This window comes from Microtus ochrogaster, chromosome 10 (genome assembly GCF_000317375.1).
Source record: "Microtus ochrogaster isolate Prairie Vole_2 chromosome 10, MicOch1.0, whole genome shotgun sequence".
In the NCBI taxonomy this organism is placed as follows: Eukaryota; Metazoa; Chordata; class Mammalia; order Rodentia; family Cricetidae; genus Microtus; species Microtus ochrogaster.
This window is the reverse complement of record NC_022016.1, coordinates 42792151-42801433: the sequence shown is the minus strand read 5'-3', so window position 1 is coordinate 42801433 and position 9283 is coordinate 42792151. Positions and strand designations below refer to the sequence as shown.

Here is a 9283-nt window from a genome sequence, read left to right as displayed (position 1 = left end):
CCATCATCAGTACCATGTCCATCCAGGACTTCATCAGTCCCAGAAGTCTGCCCCCAAGAGGCCCCCTCCCTGCATCACTTGCCTAGGAAGCAAATTCTCTGCACATTTTATTTTGCCTTTGATTCTCGTTTTAAAAAATATTTTAAAATATTTAAGATAAGTATGGGGGAGTAAGAGAGAGTTGTGTGCCTGTGTGTGTGTGTGTGTGTGTGTGTGTGTGTGTGTGCACAGCAGTGCACATGTGCAAAGGTCAGGAAAGGGGCTCCACGTGTCATCCCCAGCACTCCCTGCCTAGTCATACTTGGTGGCAGTGGTTCTCAACCTACGGGTCGCAAACGACCTTTCACAGGGGTCACATATCAGATATCCTGCCCATCAGATAATTTACATTAAAATTCATAACAGTAGCAAATTTTACAGTTATGAAGTAGCGATGAAAATACTTGTATGGTTGGGGGTCCCCACAACATGAGGAACTGTATTAAAGGGTTGCAGTATTAGGAAGGTTGAGAACCATGGCTTTGAGGCAAGGTCTCTCCTTGAACCTTGGGCTCTCATTTCCTCAGCTAGACTGGAAGCCAGTATACTCCAGAGATGGTCCAGTCTCCGTCCTCGACAAAGCTGGGGTTACAGGCAATGAAGAGATACGCAGTCTGTTGCAAGCTAGGGTCTGAACTCCTGACTGTAGAACAAGTGCTTTTAGCCACGGAGACACCACTCTAACCTGCACCTTCTCTACCTCTTCCCGGGAAGAAGGGCTGAAATGAACAAGCCCAAATTAGATGTTCCGTGGGACTTACTTCTGACATCCCACAAGGCCTGGTCTGGGGAAGCCACAGGATCAGGGATGGCATCGCCAGTTGACTTACGATGAATCCAACCGAAATCAGGCTCTTCCTCTGTGTTACCTTGGATTCCCACCAGTGCCATCCAGATGCCAGCCTCCTCTTTCTAAGACCCTCATGAGACGCGAGCATCATAGTCCTCTAACACTCATAGAGATGGAGAAGCATGGACTCCGAAGCCCCGCGCACCTCGCATTGTGTTAGATTTGGGTCAAGGCAGTGTCCTGACTGAACCGAACTGAACCCTACAGTCCAAACTCCTGAATTCCTGATGGCCTTCAGGTAGAAGCACATGAGTCTAGCACGCCAGAACCTGTGGGGGGAAACTAGTCCCTTAGGAGCACCACACCTCAGAAAACAAAACTGAGGTAACACGGTAGAGCAAAATCACTCATTCCTACAGCCAGTGCGGCTGGGTCCATGACACTGCCCTTCCTGTCTTTACGAGGGACAGGTGTGTGCTTGCCGTGCAGAGAAGCAGCATTTTCCTTAGTCTGTGGTTTCAGAGACTGCGTGGCTCAGTGGGTAAGGCAATCTCAGACACCAACATCTCCCTCTCAGAGGACACTGAGCAGACAGGCTCTGACAATGTCAGCCCCACTCCCATGTCTTTTAGGCCCCCTACCCTTAACTCCTTCTCAACACACCGCTGTGGAGCGTGTGAGGCATAGAGAGAAGGGGGCTTCTGGAAGGGGGGAATCACCCTGCGTGGGCTTTCAGCTTCAACTCTCTGTTCATAAGAATCACCCACGGGGTCTGAGGATGTGGGGCTCAGTTGGTAAAGTGCTCACCACCCAGCACGCTCGAGGCCCTCGTTCCAGCCCCAGCACCACGTCCCAGCATGGCGTTGAATGTCCTTACATTCGGGAGGTGAGGCAGGAGGAGCAGAGTCGTCCTCCGCTATATACGCTATATACGGAGTACAAAGCCAGCTTGGGCTGCATGAGACCCGGTCCCTCAAACAAACAAACAAACAAACAAACAAACAAGCAGAAGGACCTTCAGAAACATCCAAGACAGGCTGGGCGATGGTGGCGCACGCCTTTAATCCCAGCACTCGGGAGGCAGAGGCAGGCGGACCTCTGTGAGTTCGAGACCAGCCTGGTCTACAAGAGCTAGTTTCAGGACAGGCTCCAAAACCACAGAGAAACCCTGTCTCGAAAAACAAAAAAAGAAAAAAAACCCAAACCAAAACAAAACAAAACAAAAAAAAACCATCCAAGACAGACTGATGGGATGGCTCAGCAGGGAAAGGTGTTTGTCGCCAAGCCCCAGGACCTGAGCTCCTATCCCCAGAATCCAAGGTAGAATTAAACAAGTGACTCCCCAAAGTTGGCCTCTGACCTCTACGCACATGCTTTGGCAAGCACATACCTGCACATCCACACTAATAGTAAATAAGATGAAATAAAAAGAAATCATCTTAGACAGAGTTGGGAAAGACAATCTCAGGTCCTGGCTCTGATCTCAGGCTTGTCTTTCCCTTTCCTTGAGCCTCAGTTTCCCCATTTGCAAGATCAGCAGATTAGACTTCTGAAGCTGAGGCCCCTGCTGGTTCCAACATTCTAGGTCCAAAAGTGCCCAGCATGCAAATGGGAGGCTGAGCCTGTAAATCTAGGCCAAGGGAGACGGACTGGGACGGGAGCTGGGAGCCGAGTAAACAGCTGACTGGCAGCAGGCTGTGCACCAGGGCTAAACAGCAGTTCTGAGCTGGGGCTGGGGCTTGAGAGAGGGCAGTGAGGAGTCAGCCCAAGGTGTGGTGGCTGGAACAGCTTAGCATAGACCCACCTGTCAGATCTCTGGCCCTGTCTTGGGCCATCTGGAAGTGGTCAAGGCAGCCTGGCCTGTGGCGGGGGAAGGAAAACCAAACAAGAACTCCCAGGAGAGGAGGCCCGGCGCCAAGCCCTGGAAAAAAAAAAAAAAAGATACTGCCTAGGCCAGGCTAGGCTAGGCTGTGCCACCTGTCCAGGCTGGGGGAAAAGCAGGACTCAGTGGAACATCCAGAAAGATCCAAACCCTAAGAAATTATCCAACCTGACCCCCACGTGGCCAGGCCCCTTGGGGATTACATGAAGGACCCCAGAAGGGGGTCTGGGCTTCTGTGTGTCTCTAACTGCTGGCTCTTCTGAATCACATGGGTATACGAAAGTGGTGGGTGGACAGCTGGACGCCCCCCCCCCCACCTGCTCCATTGAAGGATCCCCCTGTAACCTTGAGGCAACGAGAGAATTCGGACACGGAAGGTGTTCTTGAGGCTGCTCAGTGCGGGATGTGCTCCCCTGTGTGCCAGAGCGCTCATCGTAAAAGTGAAAGGAAACAGCAGCCAAATGCAGATTCCACACACCCCACTGGAAGATGCTGGAACTTTCCCGGCATCTCCGACTCCCTAGGATCTTGCCCTAGACTCTCCGCAAGAGGAGCTTAGAGCCCAAACCCTTCCACTCTAGCCCAAGAGGCTGGAGAGGGTTCCCTGCCAGCCTCAGAACAAAAGTGCAGAAACACCACGGTGTAAATCTGATGCCTCCCCGTCCTCCCCACCCCCACACTGCCAAGGGCAGCGGCTCATACAGAATGTGAGCAGGAGCCACCTCTTCTGTCCCCAGTCTAGATGGAGAAAGGCTTGAGCCTGTGACATCTGGAACCCAAGCAACAGTTGGAGAGTGCAGGGCCCTGCCAACATCCTGGAACTCACAGGCTCCCCCCGTAGGAAAGGGGGCAACCATTTGGGCCTCCCACGGAGTCCAGGAATCTTGTCCTTGATCATTAGTCATGTGTGAAGGTCACAAGTTAATCCTTGCCTCCTGTAAGGTCTTCTATCCAGTGCCCCTCTGTGTCCCGGCTGTCCAGCCCACAGCCGGTTTTCCTGCTCCTGTCTTTTTTGAATTAAGTTTGAGTGGCTGCTGCTGTGTCTTGTTCAGTGCTGGGGGTGGAACGCAGGGCCTCGTGCGATGAGCAAGCACTCCACCACTGAGACCTGCCCGCCACCCTCACAAGAATTATCTTAACCTCATGATCAAATGACTCCCCTGCCTTAAGACCTGAAATGAAATGTGTCTACACCGTCCACCTTAGGCAGCGCCTGGCCGATGGAAAATGCTCCATCTACCTCTGCCCATCTCTGTGGGAGGCTCCAAGACAACCCTTGCCTGCCTAGTCTGTCTCATCATGGACCCCCCCAACCCTCCCACAAACCCACCCTCACTCCCTGAATGGTGCTCCACCCAGTACATCTCCATATTGTTGCTGCTGCCATCTGAGCAGCTCTGACACCTTCTTCTCCTGTCCCCCAAGGGATGCCAGTGTCCCGATCACTACACCAGTTCTTTGCTTTTTTTTTTCCCCCTCGGCCCTCCTAATATAACAAACTACAGAGTATGAGCCACCATTACTTCATCCCAGTCTAGGGGCCCAGCGCTCCCATCTCAGAGGAGGAGATTGGCCATCCTCGATCGCGCAGCCAACAGAAGTACAGCCAGGCTGCAGCATCAAAAGCCAGGGCCCTTGCCATATCTACCCCTGATTTCCTGGATTTCCTGATTGGGTAGGCCTAGCCTTGGGTGACACCCACCGACCATCAGATTTACCACCGGTCTCTCTTATTCTCCTGTCATCTCTTTCTGTCTGGGTCTGGAGAACTTTTGATCAGTTCTGAGAGAGAGATTCATGGCAGGTCTCAGTGGGGAAGCTGTTTGACCCTTCTATTAAGAGATCAACCTTCACATTAGCCTTCAAAACAAAAACCAGAGGAGACCCTGGAGGAGACAGGTGGGGACTCTCTGCACCCGCAAACTTGCATGGTCTCACCTACTTAGGCCCTGCCTCTTCGCTCTGCCTCCTAAATTCCTAGATTGGCCAAGGACCTGGCTCAGAGCCACACTCATCATCAGAGGAGCAAACCTCCACTTTGCAGGGTCCCCCATAACAGCATCCAGAACATTTCTCCTGTTCCTGCCCTATGGCTGAGAACAATTGTCTCTTAAAGGGGCCAACGTGGTAATCAGACATGGTGTTTCCTTCTCAAATGCACCCCCAATGCTCACATCAAGTTCGAGCAAAGTTACTCTCTCGTAGGTATCGTATATCCCTTGAGCCCTAACTTATCTACAGAGCTCTTGGTCTGCTGGACAGGAATGCCTAGCCTCAGCCCAGGGCTCTGTCATTCCTATTTTACTGGTAAAGAAACCAAGGATCCTGGAGACTCTCCACCCCTCGATTGCTTCTACAAGCACGAATCTTAATCCGGTAACAGACAGAAACAAGAGTAGATGGTGTCCACCACCACCAACAAGAATAGGGGCTAGCGAGACCAGCGAGGTGCCCTATCTTTCAAAAGCGCCCGAGCCCAGGTGCATCTGTCCAGGCCCAGGCAGATGGCACCTGTCCCAGCCAACAGGGGGCCCCCGAGGCCGAAGCCGGAGCGATACGGGAGGCGGGAGTACCCCACAGTGGCCGGGTGCGGCTGCAAAGAGTGCGGGATTCGGAGTCCCCTGGGGAACGAGTTCTGCGTGATACTCCGGGAAGCACGGAAACCCGACTGGGGCCCCACAGTTCATCCCCCGGCGCAAGGGCGCAGACTCACCCAGGAGGCAGCGGGTCGCACTGGGTCTCTGCCCGGCCGCCTGGGGCTGGGGGTTCCGCGACAGCCCCCCACCCCAGGCAATCATAGGCCTAGGAGCCGGCACTGGGGAGCGCAGTGTGGAGAGGGAGCGCAGCCCGGCTACTGCGGTGGGGATTAGCCAGCACGGGCCAAAGCGCGGAGAGCTCGAGGGAGGGACCGAGGGCGCCCACAGGAGGCGCCGCCCACCTGCCCACCCTGCGCCCTGCGCCACCGGGCGGGGACCAGGACCCCGGGGCGGAGCAGGCTGGAGGGCCAGGCACTGCACAGCGCAGTGCAGGGTCCCTGATCTCGTACTCTGTGGCAGGGGGATGACTGTTTAAGGGGACACTTGCGGGGGTAATGGGAGCTGGGAGTCCCTGCTCGGCGACCTCACCTGGCGGTAAACTCACCTTTCTGTGCGCGCAGACGGCCGCCTTTTCTCCACCCGCAGCTCCGGGTCGCCCAGCCCAGTGTCGGGCGGAGGAGGGAAGGAGGAAGGAAGCGAGGTTTTCCCAATCTCTCAGCTCACGCCCTCGGCCAGCTTCCCACTCTCGGGTCTCCCGGACGCTTTCAGGATCGCCACTTTGAGCCCCAGGTCGGGTAGAGTGTGCGGCCCGGGAGTGTCCCCAAAAAGGGCGCGTTACCAGTTTGGCAGAAAACTTTCCAGCGAATCACAGACTTCTCTCTCAGCCTGGAGCGGGGGAGGGTCCTACGAACTGAGAGCCGTCTCACCTGCCTGGAAGTTTGCCTGGAAACGCCGCGACTCCAGGCACGGATCTATGTTCCTTGCCAACTCAGAATTCCGACAAGAGTCAGGCCAGGGTCTGCTTCGTAGGTGCGCGCCCAACTCTTTGAAGTTCAAGGCCTGAGAAGTCCTTGGGCCGCCCGGTGTCAGAGAAGCTGTTTGAAGACAAAAGGCGCCTCCTACTGGGGGATGACCGCTTTCTGGACAAGCTGCACAGCTTCGTTGCAGCCAAGCTCCCTTGGGATTACTGGATACTCCCAGTCTGCAAATTCACAGGGCTGTATTCTGCCGGAGTTCAATCACACACTGTAGGCTGCAACTTCTAACTTGCAGTAACAGCTAGCAAAAGATTAATTTGACGATGATTTGTGAATTGGGAGGTGCAAAAGGCGTTTTTGGAGATAGAGGCTTGGAGCGCAAAAGTAGCTGCTGTATCCTTACCCTGAACCCAGCCTGGGTTCCCATCCGCTCCCCTGACCATTCTCCCTCAATCCTCCACAAACCTGCAGATAGTTACTGGTTACACCCAACACCCAGGCCTCTAGGCTGCAATTCATCCTGACAGACTGGAGGCAGGTCATTCAGACGGTCCCTAAGGTGGAAACAAGGGATACTGGTACTTTTCCACGCCTGGAATCCAGGCCCAGCCCCGCCCCACTCCGCAGCTCATCCAGCTGGGCGGGTCCATCTATCTCGTCTATCTCGGAAAACCAACCTCAAGGGTGGAGAAGCCAAAAACTTCACAGTCAAAGCTGGGCTATGAGTAAAGCCGAGAGAGTGGCAGACAAAGTGTGCGCCGCTCATTGCCACCCCTGTTCAACTCTCTGCCTCCCCTGTTCAACTCTCTGCCCCCATGCGGTTCTTTCCCCTGTATCTTCCCACACAGGAGCGCCAGCCAATTCACCCCACTACGTGTTAGCTCACCAGGGTCTGAGACGTGTCCTTAGAGCAAAAGATTTAAAGCTATGAATCTCAAACCGTGACTTTCTATTACCTGTTGTGCTGTGTACCAGGCCTTTCCTTTTGGGACACTAACAGCGCCCAAATCACATCACAGAGACTTATTACTAGTTTTGAATGCTCAGCCTAGCTTGGGCTGGTTTCTGGCTAGCGCTTTTCACTTAAATTAACCTGTTCCTCTTTATCTACCTTTTGCCTGGGGCCTTTTTTTTTCACATTCTTTCTGTATATCTTACTTTCTCTCTTTCTCTACATCTGTCTGGCATCTGCCTGACTTCTTGCTCCAGGTGTGTCTTCTTTCTCTCTTTCTTCTCCCCTTCCTCTCCTTCTTCTCTAGCCTAGATTTCTCCTCCTATTTATTCTCTCTGCCTGCTACCCTCGCCTATCCTTTCTTTCCCTAGCTATTGGCCGTTCAGCTCTTTATTAGACCAATCAGGTGCTTTAGGCAGGCAAGATAAGGCAAGTGAAACACATCTTCACACAATGAAAAAACACAGCACAGACAAAAGTTACACTCCTTTACACGGTTAAAGGAATATTCTGCAGCATAAACAAATGTAACATCTTTGCCTAGTCAAAACAATATTCTACAACAGTGCTGTCTAGTTTTATGTCGACTTGACACAAGCTGTAATCACCTTTGGGAAGAGACCCTCAAATATGAAAATGCCTCCATATATGTAGGCAGGCCTGTAGGGCATTTTCTTAAATTAGTGATCAATAGGGGAAGGCGCAGTCCACTGTGGGTGGAGATACCCCTGGGCTAGTGGTCCTGAGTGCTGCAGAGAGCAGGTGGAGAAAGCCATGAGAGACAAGCCAGGAAGTAGCACCCCTCCTGGCCTCTGCATCAGCTCCTGCCTCCAGGTTCCTGCCCTGTCTGAGTTCCTGTCCCGACTTCCTTCATGATTAATAGTGATCTAGGCGCATAAGCCAAATACCACTCACAACTTGCTATTGGTCATAGTGTTTCATCACAGAAATAGTAACCCAGACTAAGACATCTGTTATCACAGGAGAGCAGGGCCGGGGTTGGAGGGCGGTTACCTACTCAACCCTGTGCTGCACACATCTGACCTTCATACAGAACTAGAAGGAAGACCCTTGCTCTGACTTTTCAGGGGAGGCCACTAAAAATGAGGTAAGTTACATACTTGGATCTGCCAGCACCGAGGGAGTTGGGATTTGAACTAAGGGTCTTTATAGGACCCTGGTTCTGAACAGCTATGTCAGGAGTCTCCAAGTCTGGCAGAATAATATCCCCCAAAAGATGTTCACATCTCAGTCTCCAGAATCTGGTACCTTAGATGGCAAAGGAGACTGCGGGTGTGATCAAGCTATGAGTCTTATGATTAGGATTCATCCAAAATGGTCACAAGGGCTTTCATCAGTGGAAGGTAGGAGGGCCAGTCACATCAGAGACACGGCAGCGGAAGTCAGCATCAGATACACCTTCCGAAGAGGGACCGTTAGCCAAGGGATGCTGGCATCGTGTAAGGGCTAAAAAAAAAAGGTAAGAGTAGAGCTTGTGGCAGAAACCTCAGGAGGGTCTTCACGCTTGATGCGCTGGTTTCAGCCTGCGAGAGGCTGGTACCCAATCTCCGGAACTGTGAGATTAAGTAACCTTGTTACTCTAAGTCATGCATCAGTTCCTGGCAATTTGTTACCGCAGCCTCGGGGAATGGGTACATCCAGCACTCTCAGCAGTACAGACCGATGCTGACTTCCCCAGCCCTTCTGCTGACTGTCCGCTGTAAAGCTCTTCTCTCCAGAGGCATCGGGATAAATCCTGAATCATGGATTTAGAAAGAGGATAGGATTTCACCAGAGCTGTCTTTATTTTGTTTTATTTATTTGTTTGTTTGTTTGTTTGTTTGTTTAGGCTTCTCTGCATTTGTGAGCTGTGTGACCTTGGGAAACTGTCTTACCCTCTCTGGGTCTCAGTTTTCTTCTTTAAATGAAAAGACAGTGATACTGGCTGGGCAAAGGGGGGACATATGCCTATGACCCCAGAACTTGAGATGTGGAGGCAGGAGGACTATACATTTGAGGCCACCTTGGGCTGTCTTCTTTTGTTTCCAGTGGGGATTGAAGCTTGGGCCTCATGCATGAAAGCTGACTATTTTACCATGAAACTTC

At 52.5% G+C, this 9283-nt stretch overlaps 1 protein-coding gene across 2 annotated transcripts in view; it reads right to left on the bottom strand.

The window, feature by feature from the left end:
- Tmem51 (transmembrane protein 51) overlaps positions 1–6272 on the bottom strand; it is a 49669-nt gene extending 43397 nt beyond the window's left edge. The window contains exon 1 of one of the 2 annotated variants that reach the window (XM_026781770.1): positions 5853–6272. The gene's annotated coding sequence lies outside the window, so the exon portion shown is untranslated. Of the gene's footprint in view, positions 1–5424; positions 5575–5852 lie in introns of those variants that run through there. The other variant, XM_005352883.2, reaches the window with a different exon arrangement.
- Positions 6273–9283: the final 3011 nt, after the last annotated feature.